At 42.7% G+C, this 21,589-nt stretch overlaps 2 pseudogenes; one reads left to right on the forward strand and one right to left on the reverse strand.

Annotated features, from left to right (window-relative positions):
• The first annotated feature begins 5,760 nt into the window (after positions 1-5,760).
• LOC137656004 (myb/SANT-like DNA-binding domain-containing protein 3) lies at positions 5,761-8,561 on the forward strand (annotated as a pseudogene).
• A 238-nt stretch (positions 8,562-8,799) lies between these two features.
• Positions 8,800-17,294, reverse strand: LOC137656005 (putative nuclease HARBI1; annotated as a pseudogene).
• Positions 17,295-21,589: the final 4,295 nt, after the last annotated feature.

Raw genomic sequence — 21,589 nt, forward strand, 5'->3', positions numbered from 1 at the left:
TAAAACATTTACAGAATTTATATTGGAAAAATTTATCAAAATCTTTCAGTTTTAGAGTGGCACTCATCATTTCTTCCCTTTTAGGGAGGGAAAGATATTTTCTGTATACGTTGCACGTATAATTCCTTTAACATGTCACATTCATTTCACTCGTTATTCCATTTAGTCATTTATTCGAAATAAATGTCTATTAGAATGTAATTGCGTCCTTTCTCGCCCTGCAATTTTCACATTAAATATGCCAGAGTTCTCTTACTTATTTATTCAAGTAAATCTCATATCATTGTATGCTTACAAACAATGGATATAGTTGACACTGATATTCTTCCGAAAATATATACAAACCGTGAAACCGTTTGTATATCTGGTGGATACCTATATTTGTTCATACAATACCTGCTAACCTTGAGGCCCCTTTTCTACTGTCTAGTATGACTCTTCCCTGTAAGGGGTAGGAAGCACTAACATTGTCTATGATTAGTGGTAATGATGGATAACGGTAACGTCATTTGTCTCAATGGTCCAGATGACCATAGAAAAATTGTCCCAAGGTTAAGGCACCAATGAAAATCCACAGATACAGTACTTTCTAGTAATTCTCAGGTAAACTCCCATGAGGACGACATGGCTTGAGCCCCAAAAACGGATTTTGAGCGATGCGAAAAATCTATTTTTAGGTGAGATAGCCATGTCGTCCTGATGGACCCACCAGCCTTTTCTATAGAAAAGGCCTTTGCAGAATCCCTCCCGAAACTACTATTTCTATAGCACCATCCTCAATGCTATAAGGAGTGACCACCATCTTGATACTCAATAGTAGTATGGGAAATAGGGTAACCTTGATAACGGCTCCCCTTCCAAAATTGCTACTCTCCCCCCTCGAGGCGAAAATGCTATTCGTGGTGAAGATTGCTGTGACGTATCAAGATATACGTCCCCTGATTTATGCAATATCCTTAAGAGAATTTTAAGGATATTCGCCCCAGGAGTTAGAATTCTGGAGACCTAAAGGTAAATTCTCTGGGAATATCACTGTAGTTCATATATCCCTAGGAAGTTACTATTAGGAACCTTCCATCCGGACGACATGACTATCTCACCCAAAAATTGATTTTTCGCTTCACTCAAAATCCGTTATATATGTCCATGTTTGTGCGTAGAAGGATGACTAAAATAGAATAAACGAGAAAAGATTATTTCCTTATTTACGAGGATTTTTGAAAAAGCAGGGAATTAGAAATCCTTTTCTCAAAGTCTGAACTAACTCAAAATGGAAATGGCCATAGATAATGTTTAAGTACAGTGAATTATCAAAATTGTCTTTCTGTCCGTCTGTCTGATAATCAGCTTGAAACATGGTGCAAAGGTGTTCGGGCAATTGTCCAAATTTAAACTTCCGCAACACTGAAAATATTGATAAAAATAATTTTTATGATACGAAAAAGGCGTTAAGCCACTGTGATTTCTCTCTCTCTCTCTCTCTCTCTCTCTCTCTCTCTCTTCTCTCTCTCTCTCTCTCTCTCTCTCTCTCTCTCTCTCTCTCTCAAAACTTAAAAAAAATCAAAATGTTGAATGTTTTTAAAACTTGTCTTGATATAAAGTGAGAGAGAGAGAGAGAGAGAGAGAGAGAGAGAGAGAGAGAGAGAGAGAGAGAGAGAGAGAGAAATATAATAATAATTATATACATTGTCAAAAATAAATTAAATTCGGATTTCATCGAACCTTTTATGTTTCAGTTCAATGGCGTGTTATCCGGTAATGAATGGTGAAAATATGTTGAATTATTTGCGAGTGATTTCAGTACCAATAAATTTAATAATTGGATGTCAGCGCATATTGATTTATCGAAAAGACAAAGATTTTTCCGCTTTTCAATTAATAAAAGGGAAAAAAACTTGGTAATAATATATGTTTAATATAATCACATTGGGTTTATATTTATTTTTTCCAACGAAGATACTTAGCACAAAATATATTTTTTCCATTGCTCTACTATCCTGAACTATATTTAATATACCTGAAGTCAGCGATGATAAATTTGCATAGAAATTCAACATTTGACGCTTAAATTCACATTAAAATTAACTGTTTTTCCGAACCAATTTCATTTTAGACACCTTTTAAGCGCATTTATATGCCGTCCATGCAACATACTTTTATTTTTCTTTACTTGGGCATTTAACTATCAAAGTTTCTTTTAAATTATGGAATGGTAATTTATTTTTTTTTGCATTTTTTTTCGTCTCAAAGGTAAAAGTCGGTTTTCTTTAGCTTAATGCCTCCTCTGAAACTTTAAACAATATATTAGGAATCCCCATATATTAGCAAATGTCGTTAGACTACTGGACAATACACTCGGCACATTGCCATTCTAAGTAGACTGCTGCTCGTGTATGTTTGCTACGAATGGATCAGGAATATTAAATCTTAGTTTTCCCGATAACAAGGAAGAATTTTTCCGCCATTATCTTTTTGGACCAGCAAAAAATAAACAATAATTTCGTATATTCTCGTAACTGATAAGTAGTAGGTTGGACAAGACACCAGCCAGCGTTGAGATACTACCCCTAGAGAGTTACTAGTCCTTTGACTGACAAGACAGTATAACATTGAATCCCTTTCTGGTTACGGAACATTTACCCTTTGCTTATACATACACCGAATAGTCTGGCGTATTCTTTAAACATTATCGTCTTTCCTCATAAACCTGACAACACTAAGATAACCAAAAAAACTTTTTTCACTTAAGGGATTAATTACTACATTGTAATTGTTCAATGACTACTTTCCACTTGATAAGGTTAGAAGAGTCTCTTTAACTGTAGTAAGCAGATATTCTAGACGGACACTCCAAAATCAAACCATTTTTCTCTAGTGCTGGGTTGTGCATTAACCTCTGTACTATGGTCTTTCACTGTCTTGGGATCGAGTTTTCTTGCTTGAGGGTACACTCAGAGACCCAATTCTGTCCGTTTCCTTATTTCTTTCTCTCACTGAGATATTTATTTATGCTGCTTTTCGAATTAAGGTTGTACTTTCAATAATAATAATAATAATAATAATAATAATAATAATAATAATAATAATAATAATAATAATAATAATAATAATAATGGCTGCCTCAGTTGCACTGATCTTATACTCTGTCATCTCAATGGTTCTTATCATCATCTTTTTAGGACCATCTGCATCCAGCCAGTAATTGAGCAAAAGTCATCCTTCATGGTGGGTAGTCAAATTCAAGAATAATTGGCAAATCAAGGTTTGACTGTAAAGTTTATAATTTAGGTAAAATTTACAATTCGGATAAAAGAATAGAGTGAACAAGCTATGGGTTCCGGGAGTGATATGTTCCTTCCTCTGGCTAGAGGGGTGAAAACGATGATAGCTACATCCTTATATATTGCAATTCTGGCGTAGGTATAGAGGTGGCAAAAATTACATTGGTTTCTTTGGGGGTCGAAGGCGGAATGAATAGTGAGATTGATAGAATGGCGGCGTCATTGGCTAAGCCACTCACTGAGAGCTGCTGTAGTTCAGTCAGACTGCCTTCCCACTCACTCATGGGTGATGAGTTGCAATATCTAATTGGTGGAAGCGCTTATCGAGAGGGTATTCATGCTAAGCAGGCTATCCAGTCGCTGATCAAAGCTGTCTTGGCCGGTAGTGCCTTGATCGGTGGAGTTGTCTTGGTTGGAGATATCATGGTTGGTAGGGTTACTCCTCAGTGTGTTGTTCCTTCGACCAGAAGGGAGAAGGAACATTTCCAGGGTAGTATTGAGGACCACTTCCTCTCTCTAAATGAGCAGAGCTTCTAGTATTCGAAGTCTTCTGCTATCTGGAGCACGGCCGATTATCGTAGTGTTCTTAATTATTTCCTCATATCTAATGTTGCTGTTGTGGACGCGAAGGGCATGAGCTCTTATGGTACCTTGTTGAACATGACAGGACAGTCTCTTGGACAAACGCATGGTGGTCATTCCTATTTAACGTCCAGAGCAACCTGAAACAGGTCATAAGTAGGAATAGACCACATTAGTCTGTCTAAGGATATCTTGAGAAGGCGGAGGGACCTTGTCTTGGTGGTTTGATAATAAATAATCAGCTTAACCTTTGTTTTTTCATCCACAAAGGAAACGTGGTTCATTTATTATATCTTTCTCAGCTTTTTCCTCTTTTATAGTATTCACGATGCAGAAACCATTTATAGTGAAAGTTCTCAGTTGCATGTTCACCCTGATACTAAGTGTCCATGGCTAGCTTGATATCACGGCTCTGTTAGAGTAGCCATTGTTCACTAGGACATGGAGGTCTCGGTCGTTTTCTTGATGTATATCATCCCAAGAGGAGCAGTGGAAGAGGGTCCTGTATACGTAGGCTTTGATTGAGGAGGCCTGGCAGGGCATTCACTGTCTCCATTTAAGCATGAGCCAAGGTTATTGGGCTTAATTAGGGCACTGGTATTTAATCCGGTAGGGTTAGGAGAGATGATTACATCAAGGAATGGCAGCCATTCATCATTGCTATGCTCAACAGTAAACTTCAGGGAACTGCACTCCTCAAACGTCTTGCGGCGAGTTTCGAGGTCGTGGATAGAAGGTGCTATGACAAAATTATCGTCTATGCATTTTACGTATATATCTGGACGACATATCTGTGAGAAAACCCTATCTTCAACAACTCTCATATAACAGTTGTCAAAGAGTACACTAAGTGGAGACCACATCACTGCACCATCGTTCTGTATGTACATGTGGCCCCTGTGTCTGGTAAAAGGGGACTTCCCAGTACATATTTAAAGCAGGGTGCAGAGGGCCTCCTCACGGATGGTCAGGGTTAGAGTAAAAGGGTCCCTGTAGGCTCTCTCCACGATCAAGTCGATGTTCTATCCAACAGGTACGTTTGTATAGGACTCCATGTCCAAAGAAGCGATGGTGCCACTGCTGGGAGATCCTTTCAGCTTACTGAGGAATTCGGCAGATAAGGCGACGCTGTACTCGTCCGGAACATACAAAGTCAAAAGGCGGTGGAGTCATTTAGCCAGGTGGTAGGTTGGCGTCTGGCACTATTTGATAATAGGTCGGAGTGGGTTGCCGATCTTATGTGTCTTCACATTACCATACAGGTAACCAGGGCTAGAATTTCCAGTGAGGGTCTGGAAGTGGATGGCTTTTGTGGCTGCATTGATGGTTTCAATAGTCTTCTTAGCCTCTCTCTTGATGTCGTCGATGGGGGTGTAGGAGAGCTTTTCAAACTTGGAAGAATCCCCCAATATCAGATCGAGTTTCCTGTGATACTCTTCCGTGTCAATAAAGACAAAGTAAGCAGTCGGCTCTCCTCACGGTCACATGGGCCTCCTTCCTTAGCTCCTTGGCTGCCTGCCTCATGTCAGTGGAGACAATGCAACCAGTATATCGTCCAGGATCCCTAAAGGCTTCAGACAAAAGCACGGGCTGGAGGTTATGAGTAGTTCTTACGGCCGTACGCTAAGAGAAATTATAGGGCCTCCAGTTATAGGGCCATCTTTATACACTATGGAAATTCTAGGTAACCCCTATATTTTACGGTGCTATGTTTAAAGTATCTTCTAGGAAAGGATGTGGTTGGTATCCCTGCTGAGAGGGTGTCTGTTGTCCTCTAAACAGTTGGTATGCCGGAGAAATATTTGTTTACATTTGAGAGGGTAATTACTAAGTCGGGTACACGTGTCGCGCATTCCTGTTTTTTCAACGAGTTACTGAGGACTCATAGACAGTGGAAATGGCAGAAAAGGATGGTATAAGAGCAAGGTAAATAACTGCAAATGAGAAAACAATGCTGGTGACCTTGGTAGAGGAAAGAAGCGACATTTTATTCAATAAGAGCCATGACTTCCTCATCATCCATCGGAAAAAGGCAGCATGGGAAGAAGTCACTAGCTTATTCAATGCTGCTGGTTATGGACCACCAAGAAGCCAGCAACAGCTGAAGAAAGTTTGGGAGAATGCAAAAGGAAAGTAAGTATTCACAAACATATTAAAGTAATAGTACTTTTGACTCACTTCCTGCATACATAAGCAAGCATCAGCTTATGGATTGGTGGGGGCCAGTTTCATTTAGGCTATATGTAAGGAATAACATACTTTTCAAATGCTGAGCAAGTAAATAATTCTCATTGCAGTTTGTACTATTCTTAATTTCAGACTTCATACTGGTTAGCCTAATTGTTTGGCTTTTATTCGTAATTTAAGGCTATATACTGGTTAGCCTAATTGTTTTGTCTTAATTTCAGGCTATCTACTAGTTAGATAGTGGAAATGGCAGAAAAGGATGGTATAAGAGCTAGGTATATAACTGCAAATGAGAAAACAATTCTGGTGACCTTGGTAGAGGAAAGAAGCGTCATTTTATTCAATAAGAACCAAGACTTCCTCATCATCCATCGGAGAAAAGCAGCATGGGAAGAAGTCACTAGCTTATTTAAGGCTGCTGGTTATGGACTACCAAGATGCCGGCCAAAGCTGAAGAAAGTCTGGGAGAATGCAAAAGGAAAGTAAGTATTCAAAACATATTAAAGTAATAGTAATTTTAACTCAATTCCTGCATACATAAGCCAGCATCAGCTTATGGATTGGCGAAGGCCTGTTTTATTTAGGCTATATGTAAAGAATAACATACTTTTCAAATGCTGAGCAAATAAATAATTCTCATTGCAGTTTGTACTATTCTTAATTTCAGACTTCATACTGGGTAGCCTAATTGTTTGGCTTTTATTCGTAATTTAAGGCTATATACTGGTTAGCCTAATTGTTTCGTCTTAATTTCAGGCTATCTACTGGTTAGCCAAATTGTTTGGCATTTATTCTTAATTTAAGGCTATATACTGGTTAGCCTTATTGTTTGATCTTAATTTCAGGGTATATACTAGTTAGCCTAATTGCTTGGCCTTTTTTCTTAATTTAGGGCTATATACTGGTTAGCCTAATTGTTTGGTCTTGATTTCAGGCTATATACTGGTTAGCCTAATTGTTTGGATCAAAAATATTCATTTAACCACTTAACTCTTGTAAAAATTTCAGAGCAAAGAAACAGCATGCAGCTTATAAGTGAGACTATGAGGATAGGTGGTGGTGCTTCTCCTAAGTCTAAAGATGAAGTGACTGCTATAATCCTTACTATCATAAGTGATGACCTTGATGGTGCGGAAAATGAACTGGACTGTGATGCACTTCAAAGTACTGGTAAGTCCTATTTTGATAATTCTATAGAGAGCTCTGCTTAGATGTTTTGCATATTTTACTGATTTTCATACAAATGTTTTGTTTCTCTATTCATTTTTCCCATAAAATTGAGAGGAAGTCACCTGTTTTACGCATATCCTCTACCTATCAGTTTATAAAGAAGTTAAATTAGCTGTTATTTGGTAATATTATTGTAAGTTGTAAGAAAGCATTTAATGTAGTTGAAATTATGGAAGAAAAGAGGTTTTTCTTGGCCTAAAATGTAATGTTATAAAGGTGGAACTCTGTCGAATAAGAAAGGTGGCCTGGGGGCTACAGCCCTCAGCTAGGAAATTACTAATTTAGTGCCAGGTTAGGTAGGTGTTTTATGTTAGGTTAGTGCCCCAAACTAACCTAAAATACCTACCTAACCTGTCATTAAATTAATATCCTAGGTGAGTGGCTGTGCACCCCTACCCCCTTAGCTGCCAAGGGGGTCTAGGCAAATCCTCTCTTCGTGTCACATTTGGGATTATCTCAAATTTCACCATAATCTAACCTTTTTTGTGAATTAATAAACTTACTGCACAAGAATCAAGTCTAACATTGCGTGACCCACAACTGTGTAATTATTAGGATTAGGTAAATCATTCATCACTTCAATATTTGCTTTACTTTTAGGGAATCTTTTATAGAATTAAATGGAATTAGTAGCCCCACAGTTTGCAAAAGTAATGTTTTCCAGTACAATCATAGCATCACTTTTTTTTTGTCTTTTCAGGTGAACCACATACTATGATTGGTATCAGAAACGATGGGCAAAAATGTGAGATAATGTTTGATTCTCAGATAACGGCACAGCACACTTACAACTCTATAGACTCCATCATAACACCTCCCAAACTCACCTCAACTGAATTCAACTCAACACAGAGCACACCAGCTGGCAAAGTCTCCTCTCAAGAAGGTAACGTGACGCAGGATACTCAAACAAACACACCCACTTCTATACAATTTAATGGCAGAGACACCCCAACAGAATATACACCAACACCTGGCCAATCAAATTTTACCTCAGCCCGAAATTGCCAACAAACAACAAAGTTCACTCAGGAGGCCAGTTTTAAAGTGTCTCTTGAGATGCAACAGAAGGAACATGAAAAGACAATGGAAAACCTTAGCCTAGATATTGAAATTAGGAAAGAAAAACTAAAAGAAATTAAAAAGGAAAACGAGGATGCAAACCTTTGTCTCCAAGCTCATCAAATCTGGGTTGAAGTAGGCATGAAACTGTTGGAAGTAACAGGGGAACTAGGCCAGGTAACCAAAAGAATTTGTGATAAACTCGATGCTTTAAACTGATCCAATGTCACTTCAAGTTTTTTCAGTGCAATATAGTATTATATATATTTCAGCTGTGATGGAATTGTGCATTGTGTTCTAGTCTGCAATGTATTTTTACTACTGTACTGTAAATCTTTGTGGAAATTAAAATAAAAAATAATTGTTTCTGGTTTATTTGCAAAACCTGTACTGTATATACATACTTTGAATTTGGTTTTTGGTAACTTTAAGCCTAGTGGTGGCAAATATTTTTTACCTAAGCAAAATATTCTCTGATGATTTGCTGTCTTTTAAAGACTCCTTGGATATTTCTCATTGCTTGAGTTTGCTACCTCAATTCATCCTCTTGTATGTTTCCTTAGGCTTCTGGGTCATCTGGATCATGAAGTTCATGAATTGCATTACCTGGCTCAGGTACTCTGTAGGCGATGGCCAAATTGTGGAGAACTACAGCCGCACCTATTATGTGTTTGGTGTTTCTCATAGAAGTCCTCATTTTCTTTCCAAGGGAAGCAAATCTTCTTTTTAATAGTCCAAATGCTATCTCAACACTGTTTTGCGTTCTTATGTGAGAAGCACTATAGCGGTTCTCTCCACGGTCATGAGGAGCTGTCAGAGGAGTCAACAAATATTCACGACATGGATAGCCACTCTCACCCAACAAGTGTCCAGGCAGAATACCACCTTCGAGTTCCTGACAGAGTCGACTATCTTAAAAAATATTGCTGTCATGTGCACTGCCAGGCCACCGAGCTACAATGTTGAACAGCTGCAACTGAGGACCACAGACTGCTTGTACATTAAATGAAAAATAACCTTTTCTGTTGCGGAAAACTTCAGGACGCATGTGACTTGGCATCTCAATTGCAATATGAGTGCAGTCAATGCACCCAATTACACCTGGCATTCCAGCTATAGTCATAAATTCATGCTTTATTCGTGTAATATTATCTTGGTCTGGAAACATGTTATTTTTATTAGTAAAATAAATTTTTGAATATACTTACCCGATAATCATGTAGCTGTCAACTCCGTTGCCCGACAGAATTCTATGGAGGGATACGCCAGCTATCACAATACTAGAAGGGGGTGTACTTACCAGCGCCACCTGTGGCCAGGTACTCAAGTAATTCTTGTTGACACCTCCTCAATTATTCCTCGGTCCACTGGTTCTCTATGGGGAGGAAGGGAGGGTCGATTAAATCATGATTATCGGGTAAGTATATTCAAAAATTTATTTTACTAATAAAAATAACATTTTTCAATATTATACTTACCCGATAATCATGTAGCTGATTCACACCCAGGGGGGTGGGTGAAAACCAGTGTACAAGATTAAAGGATAGCTAAGTATCCCATATTTCATATAACAGTTATCTCAAATAACAATGAAATAATAAGTACCTGGTAAGGAAGTCGAATTGAACCGTTACTCTGCCTCTTTTTTAAGTTCTTCTTCCTTACTGAGCGCAGCGTTCCTCTTGGAGGCTGAATCAACCCAAAGGTGCTAAAGTATATAGGGTTGCAACCCCTACTAAAGGACCTCTACAAAACTTCTAACCCAGGCGCTTCTCAAGAATGAATAGACCACCCGCCAAATCAAAAGGATGCGGAAGGCTTCTTAGCCTACCGTAACAACCATAAAAACAACAATAAAAGCATTCAAGAGAAAGGTTAAAAAAGGTTATGGGATTAAGGGAATGTAGTGGCTGAGCCCTCACCTACTACTGCACTCGCTGCTACGAATGGTCCCAGGGTGTAGCAGTTCTCGTAAAGAGACTGGACATCTTTAAGATAAAATGATGCAAACATTGACTTGCTCCTCCAATAGGTTGCATCCATTATGCTCTGCAGAGAACGGTTTTTATTAAAGGCCATCGAAGTAGCTACGGCTCTTACTTCGTGGGTCCTTACCTTCAGCAATGCAAGGTCTTCCTCCTTTAAGTGAGAATGGGCTTCTCTAATCAGAAGCCTTATATAATACGAAACCCCGTTCTTGGACATGGGCCTCGAAGGTTTCTTGATGGCACACCATAAGGCTTCTGACTGTCCTCGAATAGGTTTAGACCTCTTAAGATAATATTTGAGAGCTCTGACAGGGCGAAGAACTCTCTCTAGTTCGTTACCTACCACGTTGGAGAGGCTAGGTATTTCAAACGATCTAGGCCAAGGACGTGAAGGAAGTTCGTTCTTTGCTAGGAATCCGAGCTGAAAAGAACATGTTGCAGATTCGGTCGTAAAACCAATGTTCTTGCTGAAGGCATGAACCTCACTGACTCTCTTAGCTGTTGCAAGGCAGACGAGAAAAAGAGTCTTGAGGGTAAGGTCCTTAAAGGAAGCTGACTGGAGAGGTTCGAACCTAGATGACGTAAGGAACCTTAAGACTACGTCTAGGTTCCAGCCTGGAGTGGATAGACGACGCTCTTTAGACGTCTCAAAAGACTTAAGAATGTCTTGAAGGTCCTTGTTGGAAGAAAGGTCCAAACCTCTGTGGCGGAGAACTGAAGCCAACATACTCCTATACCCTTTAATCGTAGGGGCTGAAAGGGATCTCTCATTCCTAAGATGTAGAAGGAAGTCAGCTATTTGGGTCACAGAGGTATTGGTAGAGGATATTGAATTGGCTCTACACCAGCTTCGGAAGACTTCCCACTTAGATTGGTAGACTCTACGAGTGGAAACCCTTCTTGCTCTGGCAATCGCACTGGCTGCCTCCTTCGAAAAGCCTCTAGCTCTAGCGAATCTTTCGACAGTCTGAAGGCAGTCAGCCGAAGAGCGTGGAGGTTTGGGTGCAACCTGTCTACGTGAGGTTGACGTAGAAGGTCCACTCTTAGAGGTAGAGTCCTGGGGATGTCGACTAGCCATTGAAGTACCTCTGTGAACCATTCTCTTGCAGGCCAAAGGGGAGCAACCAGCGTCAGCCGTGTCCCTTCGTGCGAGATGAATTTCTGCAGAACTTTGTTTATTATCTTGAACGGTGGGAATGCGTAAAGGTCGAGATGGGACCAGTTCAGTAGAAAAGCATCCACATGAACTGCTGCAGGGTCTGGAACAGGGGAACAGTACAGCGGAAGTCTCTTGGTTATGGAGGTGGCAAACAGATCTATGGTAGGTTGACCCCACAAGGTCCAAAGTCTGTTGCACACACTCTTGTGGAGGGTCCATTCCGTGGGAATGACCTGATTCCTTCTGCTTAGGCGATCTGCTGAGACGTTCATATTGCCCTGAATGAACCTCGTGACCAGAGTGAGGTTTAGACCTCTTGACCAAATGAGGAGGTCCCTTGCGATCTCGAATAGGCTCCTCGAATGGGTCCCTCCTTGCTTGGAGATGTAAGCCAAGACTGTGGTGTTGTCTGAGTTCACCTCCACCACTTTGCCTAGCAGGAGGGACTTGAAGTTCAGCAGGGCTAAATGAACTGCTAGTAGCTCCTTGCAGTTGATGTGGAGCAATCCCTGTTCCTCGTTCCACGTTCCCGAGCATTCCCGTCCGTTCAAGGTCGCACCCCAGCCCGAGTCCGATGCATCTGAGAAGAGATGAAGATTGGGGGTCTGAATAGCCAACGATAGGCCCTCCCTGAGAAGGAGATTGTTCTTCCACCACAGGAGAGTGGTCTTCATCTCTTGGGTGATTGGGATAGAGACTGCTTCGAGAGTCGAACCCTTGTCCCAATGAGCTGCAAGATGGAATTGAAGAGGGCGGAGGTGGAGTCTCCCTAGCTCGACGAACAGGGCCAGTGATGAAAGGGTCCCTGTGAGACTCATCCACTGTCTCACCGAGCAACTGCTCCTCTTCAGCATGCTCATGATGCACTCTAGGGCTTGGCTTATCCTGGGGGCCGATGGAAAAGCCCGAAAATCCTGACTCCGAATCTCCATTCCCAGGTACACAATGGATTGGGAGGGAATGAGCTGAGACTTTTCTATGTTGACTAACAGACCCAGTTGTCTGATTAAGTCCAAAGTCCAGTTGAGATTCTCCAGACAGCGACGACTCGTGGAGGCTCTCAACAGCCAGTCGTCTAAGTAGAGGGAGGCTCTGATGTCCGATAAGTGTAGGAATTTTGCTATATTCCTCATCAGATGAGTGAACACCATAGGAGCTGTGCTTAGGCCAAAACACAGGGCTTGGAATTGGTAGACAACCTTTCCAAAAACGAATCTCAGGAAAGGTTGGGAGTCTGGATGAATAGGAACGTGAAAGTAGGCATCTTTCAAGTCCAACGAGACCATCCAGTCCTCCTGTCTGACCGCTGCTAGGACCGACTTCGTCGTCTCCATCGTGAACGTCTGCTTGGTGACATACGCGTTGAGCGCGCTGACGTCCAGCACCGGTCTCCAACCTCCTGTCTTCTTGGCCACAAGAAAGAGACGGTTGTAGAAGCCCGGGGATTGATGGTCCCGGACTATAACCACTGCCTTCTTCTGCACAAGTAGCGACACCTCCTGGTGCAATGCTAGCCTCTTGTCCTCTTCTTTGTAGTTGGGAGAGAGGTTGATGGGAGATGTGGTCAGAGGTGGTTTGAGGCAGAATGGAATCCTGTAACCGTCCCTCAGCCAACTGACAGACTGGGCGTCTGCACCTCTCTTCTCCCAGGCTCGCCAGAAGATCTTGAGTCTGGCTCCTACTGCTGTCTGGAGATGCGGAGAGTCAGTTTTTTTCCTTTGGATGTCTTGGAGCCTTTCCTAGACTTGCTCCTGTAAGAGTCTGGACGGGAGCTTCCTCGGCTGGGGGCTCTACCACGAAAGGGCGGTATGAACCTCGTAGCAGGGGTATCAGCCACTGGGGAGCGATAAGTCTTGGGGACTGAGGTAGCAACCTTAGACTTACGAGCCGATGAGGCCACAAGATCGTGTGTGTCCTTTTGTATCAGGGCAGCAGACAAGTCCTTAACCAGCTCTTCGGGGAAGAGGAACTTCGAGAGCGGAGCAAAAAGGAGTTGTGACCTTTGACAAGGTGTAATGCTGGAGGAAAGGAAGGTACACAGCTGTTCCCTTTTCTTCAAAACCCCTGATACAAACATCGACGCAAGCTCACCAGATCCATCCCTAATGGCCTTATCCATGCAGGACATTAATAGCATGGCAGAATCCTTGTCCGCAGGAGAGGTCTTCTTGCTGAGGGCCCCCAGGCACCAGTCTAGAAAGTTGAACATCTCAAATGCTCTAAATACTCCCTTCAGTAAGTGATCAAGGTCTGAGAAGGTCCAGCAAACCTTAGAGCGCCTCATTGCAGTTCTCCGAGGCGAGTCTACCAGACTTGAGAAGTCAGCCTGGGCAGAGGCAGGTACTCCCAAGCCTGGTGCTTCTCCTGTGGCATACCAAACGCTCGCTTTCGAAGTGAGCTTAGTCGGAGGGAACATGAAAAAAGTTTTGCCAAGGTGTTGCTTAGTCTGCAGCCACTCCCCTAAGATCCTTAACGCTCTCTTAGAGGACCTTGCTAGGACTAGCTTAGTATAGGTGGACTTAGCTTGCTGTATGCCCAGCGAAAACTCAGATGGCGGAGAGCGGGGAATAGCAGAGACAAAGTGGTCTGGGTAAACCTCCCTAAGCAGAGCCAAGACCTTACGAAAGTCAATAGACTGTGGAGAAGGCTTGGATTCATCCACGTCTGACGAGGGATCCAGGTGTGCCGCCTCATCATCAGACGCCTCATCACCAGAGTGTAGCGAAGAGATCGGACAAGAATGCTGAACAGCAGAGTCAGAACGAGAAGGAACAATATTAGTGGTTTCCTCTTCAAGTAACTGTTGAGGGAAAACCTGAGGCTCAGACTGCAAAGGCTGAATAAAAGACGAAGCAGAAGGAAGGCGCATGGGTGGAGGAGGCTGACTCCTAGCATGAGTGGTTGAACCCAAGGGTTGCGCTTGCTGAGCGGTTGGCGGAAGCGGAGTAGCAAGTTCCTGTTCCTGTGGTGTGAGCGGAGCGCGATGAGGTGGAGGCTGCGCAGAACAAGGTAAATGTCTCGCAAGCTGAGGCTCCTGAGGCGCAAGGCTAAGGTGTAGTGGTGCTTGCCTTGTGGAGGGTTGAGCTCGCTGCAGCGAGAGCTGAGGAGACTGACTCATGGACGGGAGAGGTTGTTGTACCTCAACCGAGTGTTGCACCACTGGTGGAGCAGCAAGTGGAGGCGGAGGAAGAGAGGTATAATCCTCCTGATCCCATTGTAAAGGTTGCCTTAAAGAAGGCGGAGGCTGAACACCACTGGGAACAGCAAACTCAGAACGAGGCTCAACATCGTACGCCTGGCAGGTGGTACTGCGATCAGGCGGAGCGAGCGCAGGCGGAGCGAGCGCAGGCAGAGCGAGCGCAGGCGGAGGGAGTGTAGGCGGAGGCGGAGGCGCAACACTCTCAGCCCGACACTCACGCATCAAGTCCGAAAGCTGTGCTTGCATGGACTGTAGAAGAGTCCACTTGGGGTCGGCAGAAACTACAGTAGGCTGAGGTAAAGCCTTAACAGTCGAGCTCTGTTGTGGCAGAACCTTACTCCTCTTGGGCGGAGTGCAGTCGACAGATGACTGCGGCGAGTCAGAGCTGAGCCAATGACTGCAACCTGGCTGAGCACTCGCGGACTGGACTCTGCGTTTAAGTGGTCTCGAGACCTGAGACCAACGTTTCTTCCCTGACAGTTGATCAGCGGACGAGAAAAAGACGGGCTCAATCGTCTGCAGGTGGGAGTGACGGTCTTTGGAAGACACGCCCGCAACCACCGAGGATACTTCTGTGCGCCTAACAAGGCCTGCCGAACCCTTATGCCCTTCGACATTGCTTCTCCCCTGGGCTTGGGAGCTTGCAAGAGGTCCCGGACTGGGAGGACGACTGGCTCGCACAGAAGTATCCTCACGCACCACACTGGCACTGACACTAGCACTTGGCACTGCACTGACACTAGCACTCGTCACAGCACTGGCACTAATTCCATCCACTGCACTCTTGACCTTAAGTTCCTTGACTTCGGCCATCAGAGACTTATGATCACTTACCACTGACTCTACTTTATCGCCTAAGGCCTGAATAGCACGCAAAACAACAGACATATCAGGCGGAGGGCAAACAGTAGGTTCGGGGGTAGCCACTACAGGGGTAGGAAAAGGTAGGGGATCATGAGGTGAGGAAAAAAGTGAAGAGTGAGAAGAACTCCTCCTAACTCTACCTCTCTCTAACTTAGTTGAATATTTCAAAAGACGGACAAATTCCAGTTCCGAAAGTCCGGCGCATTCCTCACATCGATTTTCCAACTGACAGGGCCTGTCCCTACAGTCAGAACAAGCGGTGTGAGGATCTACCGAGGCCTTCGGAATACGCCTATTGCAAGACCTACATCGTCTATGGGAGGGGGCTTGCGAAATGCCAGACATCTTGAATCCAAAGAGTTAGCCAAAGGGGGTTCCAAAATCAAGCAAAAGATCGTTAACCGTTAATCAGGACTATATAAAAGCTATCTAGCTAATATAAGAAGGTTTCCAGTAAAGCGACAGCCGAAATCTGAGAGAATACTTCACCAATTAGCCGTGAAAATACTCGAAGATCATAAGCGTATCCCAGAACGTCTTGCCGGAAGCACGACAGAGGAATAATTGAGGAGGTGTCAACAAGAAGTACTTGAGTACCTGGCCACAGGTGGCGCTGGTAAGTACACCCCCTTCTAGTATTGTGATAGCTGGCGTATCCCTCCATAGAATTCTGTCGGGCAACGGAGTTGACAGCTACATGATTATCGGGTAAGTTTAATATTGAAAATTGATGAACTCTGTACACAAACTTCCATTTGCATATGCTACCTTGCCAACACATCTACTAACAAAATACTGTGATATGTCACACCAATCTGATATAACAAGTTGGTCGTTTTCAGTGACAATGTATCTCAATCCAATTAGGACCTGCAGGTGAGAAGGCACAGGACATCCTGTGGAAAAAGAAAAAAAATCAAGAAATACTTCACTCAAACCATGTCCAGGCATATTTCACAACTTTTTTACTTAAGAAATTATATAATCTTTTACTGTATTAAGCATAATATCTCTAGGCAGCTTCATATTACCTTTCAAATAACACATTTAGCAGAAACCAATAAAATAACTTGCCTAAGTAAACTAAGAACAGCAAATGCCTCAACCTTTTTTTACCAATGGCACACTTAAGATCTCATAAGAATACCACGGCATATAAATTTAGTATACTTTGCAAAATTTAAAAGAGTATACATGTCATTATAAGATTAAACTACAGACATAAAAAATACCGGGTATAAATAAAAACTTATTTTACTACAGTAAATATCACCATACTGCTTGAATTAGTTGGAAAGCATTACTTTTCATTCATGTAAAACCAAAATCTATACCCACTTTTCGTATTTTAAGGTGTGCCTTGACAATGTTTCGCAGCAAACTTCTAATAATCTTGTGGCATATCATTGTGCCTTGGCACACTGGTTGAGAATCACTGCAGTACAGTATACAGATATAACAATTACTTTTGCTTGTGCTTACAGGTAATGAAGGCACCTTATGTACTGTACCTAACTGGTACATTACTATTAAGGAAATGTTGCTAAATAAGTAAAAATGAGCATTATGTTACTCACGAATAGCTCATCACCTGACATATAAGCACAAAAACAATGTGATAATGACTCATGCCTACCTCTGTTGCTAAGAGCATGGGGCAGTCGATGCTCTATCTGTGCAATCAATGAAAGGGTACATTCTTTACTTAATCGAAACCTCATCAGAAATTCTTCCTCTGTCATGGCATGGAATGGGTTGCTTCAGTCTGTCACAACCCTTTGTATGTGACCATGCTGATCGCGTTGAAGGTTTTGGATATGACGGAATTGTCGGTACATGCTGAAATATATGAAATATACGTGTAATGTAAGACTCATGAAATGTTTGTTAGCCTAGTGTTTAACTCTACAAAACCTAAGCTGCCACCCCTGACCCCTGGATGGCTCAACAGCAGCCCTCTGCAGTCCACACTGCACAGCTAACTTACACTTTAGTAGACTAGGCATAAACTTAGATGCACTATGAAATTCCGAAATTAGGTTCAAATTAGTTTTTACACTCTTCAGAAGATGATCATGCTAGAAATCAACTATAGGCCTATTCTAGACACAAACTAAATTATCTTACAAAGTTATGAACGAACCCTAGGTTAGGCTACCATCACCAGCCCAACGCAACCAACATGGAGCTCTGATTTCTTACATTAGGTTCACATTGGTTTAATTATTCTTGAAAACCTGGGAATCATGTCTAGTATACAAATCATTTAAAAATGCAAAATTGTAGATGAAAATTAGTTAATTTTGCTAGAACCTAAAAGATAAGGTCATTTTTGGCATTCTGTTCCAAGGGGTTACCTCTTGCCTAGGTTACTTTGATTTCGTTAGATTAGTTACCAGAATTTCTCAACTTCTCTAAGCCAAACCTAATGTAAACTTTGCACAAATACAATAATTTCTCTTAAAAACAGATGAACCTTTTAGCATCAGTTGAAAACCAACACTTTTTCCATGCATGATCCATCATATCTATTGGAAGAATGTAATTCATTTACGAATTCAAATGGCAAGGTTACTTGCAACTACTATTTTATCACTTACTTTGTTTCACACCACCACAAAACGATCTACCTATTAAGATGCCTTGAAAATATTGGATTTTCACTCCGAAAGGGTGTAATTCACCTGTTAACATCAATGAACTACAATGCTAAAAAAAATAATCAAAGAAATTCTTACCTGTGAAACTTGGCAGAAGCTTGTTTTGTTGATAGTTTTGGGCTTGAACTCCGTGAGGGACATCTCCGAGTTCATGAAATATGAAGTTTGGCCCACCTGTGAAATAGTTTTTCCTTCTTTGTATATGTTATTGTTTTTGTGAGACGTCTTTTGATAATATAAATGTTTTTCATCAGCAAAGAGTTGATATCATGACTACTATTTATTTATAGGCCTTGCGAAAGGCATGTCTGAGCCACCCTTTAAATAGCATTGGAACCAACCCTTAAATTATAGGGAACCCTAAATTTATAGGGCCTGTATATGTTCTAAGAATAGGAATTTAATATAGGATCTATATTATAGTCTCTACATTTTCTCTTAGCTTACGGCTATTAGGGCCGGTTTCTACTGGTGAATGAGGATAGAGTCGATTAAAACTTTGACTTTTAGCCTCTTGTCTGTGGGTTTTGGAGTGTGATATGATGTGACAGTTGAGACCCAGCGGGAGGATAACATCCTGGCTGGCAGTAAGGGTATATTATGAAATATTGATATACTGTAGTCCTGCTTGGTTTTACATATACGAAGAACTATATATATATATATATATATATATATATATATATATATATATATATATATATATATATATATATATATATATATATATATATATATAGGAACTGGGTTAACTAGGGAGCCAGCCACCTGCTGAGATACTATCACTAGAGAGTTATTGGATCCTTGATTGAATCCCCCTTTTAGGTTTTGGCTCAGTTTTCCTTTGCCTTCACATACAATGGATAGTTTAACTAATTTTTCCATTATTCTCTTCTGTCCTCGTGCACCTGAAAATACTGAGTTTGATAAAAAAAAAAAAATGTTCGGTTAGGGGCTTATCTACTGCACTATAATTAGTCCGTGGTTACTTTTCTTTTGGTAAGGGTTGTGTAGATTCTTTAGCTATGGTGAGCAGCTCTTTTAGGAGAAGGGCATTCCAAAATCAAACCAGTTTCTGGTCTTGAGTAGTGCCATAGCCTCTTTACTATGATCTTCCACTGTCTTTTGGTAGAGTTCTCTTACTTGAGGGTACTGTACCAACCGTGTGTCACACGTTCATATATAGTTCACTTTGTGTATTTATTATGCTTGAATCTTCGCTCTTACCTCACACTATAAAGAACCTGAATGAATATGTCTGTTTTTCTCAGCGGTAACGGTGTCGATTTTGAACATGAAATTTCCTGTGCCTTGAGCTTTTGTATATAAAGGAGAGTGTTCTATAATAAACTCACTCAGATGCTTTCATCCTGTCTTTGAGTCACAACCTTCTTTCGGCCCATTACATTGGTGACCCCGGAAGTCGACTCGTTCCTCCCGCCTTCCACCTCTTCTCGCCCCTCCATCGTTGGTACTATGGCGGACTCTACGGAAGTTGGCGCTGCGGCTGCCCCATTGAAACTTTCATCATTCGCCAGCAGAGAGGAGTTTGTTTGGGTTAAGCACGCAGAATTCGAGTTTCACATCAAGGGCGTGACTCGCTCAACCACCAAAGCAGATTATGTTCTCGCGGCAATGCCCGAGGACACCTTCCTGGAAATATCCGACTGGCTTTGTGAACAAGGAGACACCCCAATAGCGTATGACGCTCTCAAAACATACCATCTGCAGCAGTACTCGCTGTTGCCAGCCGCCTGTATAGCAAAGATTTTTCAGCTCTCTCAACAACCTGCCGCAGACGGCTTTCCTCGTGAGGTGAACCTACTTCTTGCCCTTTGGATACACCGTTTACCCGAACCTGTACGTGCTGCCATACCCGATGTCGATAGTTTACCCATAAAGAACTTGATGACCAAAGCTGACGCCCTTATGAACAGCCACTTCAAGACCTCCAGCAACGCCTCCACCCCTGACGAAGAGGACGCCTATTCAACGTCAACCGAAGCTGACGTGAATGCAGTAGGACATACACTTCTACCCTGTGACGTGCCGAAGCGGTGACAAAGCCACCCACTACCCACCACTCGCTCGCGCCCTCAACCAATGACTTTTACATCCACTTACTACCTCCCATCCGCCGCAGTTTTGTTACTACCACTTTAGATTTGGGGCACCCACGAAGAAATGTGCCAAAGATTGTCAGTGGCCAAAAAACGTGTAAGTAGGCCATCGCTTCTGGTGGTGGCCTCTCATGTTTCTAATCTTTTCTTTTTACATGATGCAGGAACGGGCATGCAATTTTTGGTAGACACGGGGGGTTGTCGTTCTCTTTTGCCAAGGGAACTCTTCAGGACATGACATAGTCTGTCTACGTCAGCCCACGTCCGCTTGGTAGCTGACAACGGATCTGCGTTACCCACCTACGGTTACGAGAACCTCTCATTATTGTTCGAAAACGGTAAATTTAATTGGAAGTTTCTCATTGCCAACGTCTCATTGCCAATCCTCAGTGCGGATTTCCTCTCTCTTTTCCACCTTCTAGTCGATGTCCCCCACCGATGATTGGTCAACGCAGACTCCCACTTGTCGACACCTCTTTAACCCGCCCGCTCCAACCTCGCTCTCCACATCAGCGCAACCACAGATGCCTATGCCCACGTCCTCACGTCGTACCCGGAAGTTTTCCATCAAGAGCTTTGCCAAATGCCCACGGCCCCTGCTAAGCACGGTATTTATCACCATATCAAGACGATGGGACCCCCAGTCTTTGCAAAATTCAGACGTCTGGCACCGGAACGATTGGCAGCCGTCAAACAGACGTCCGCCGAAATGGAGGAATTGGGCCTTTGCCAAAAGGCCTCCAGCCCATGGTCGTCACCCTTACACATCGTTCTGAAGAAAGACGGTTCCCTCCGTCTATGCGGGGATTATATGGCCTAAACATGCAAACAGAACCGGATCACTACTCCCTCCCAAACATCGCCGATGTGACATCCTACCTGCACAAAGCGATGGTTTTCTCTACGCTTGACCTCTCTACGCTTTCTGTGCATGTTATGTGGACGACATACTTGTGTTCTCCTCCTCAAAAGAGGAACACCTCCGTCACCTGCGCATCGTGCTCGACCGCCTGCAACAAAACGGCCTTGTAGTCCGGTACGACAAGTGTACCTTTGGCGCCAATGAAGTGTCGTTCTTAGGGCACCGCATCACTCCTGAAGGAGTCCATCCCCTCCCTGAGAAGGTAGCAGCCGTTCAGGACTTCCCCGCGCCCTCGACTGTCAAACTACTGTAGGAATTCTTGGGCATGATCAACTAATATCACTGTTTTCTGCCAGCCATTGCCGCCACTCTTGCTCCCCTCTACGCCTCCCTCA

The sequence above is a fragment of the Palaemon carinicauda genome, chromosome 17 (assembly GCF_036898095.1).
Source record: "Palaemon carinicauda isolate YSFRI2023 chromosome 17, ASM3689809v2, whole genome shotgun sequence".
NCBI lineage: Eukaryota > Metazoa > Arthropoda > Malacostraca > Decapoda > Palaemonidae > Palaemon > Palaemon carinicauda.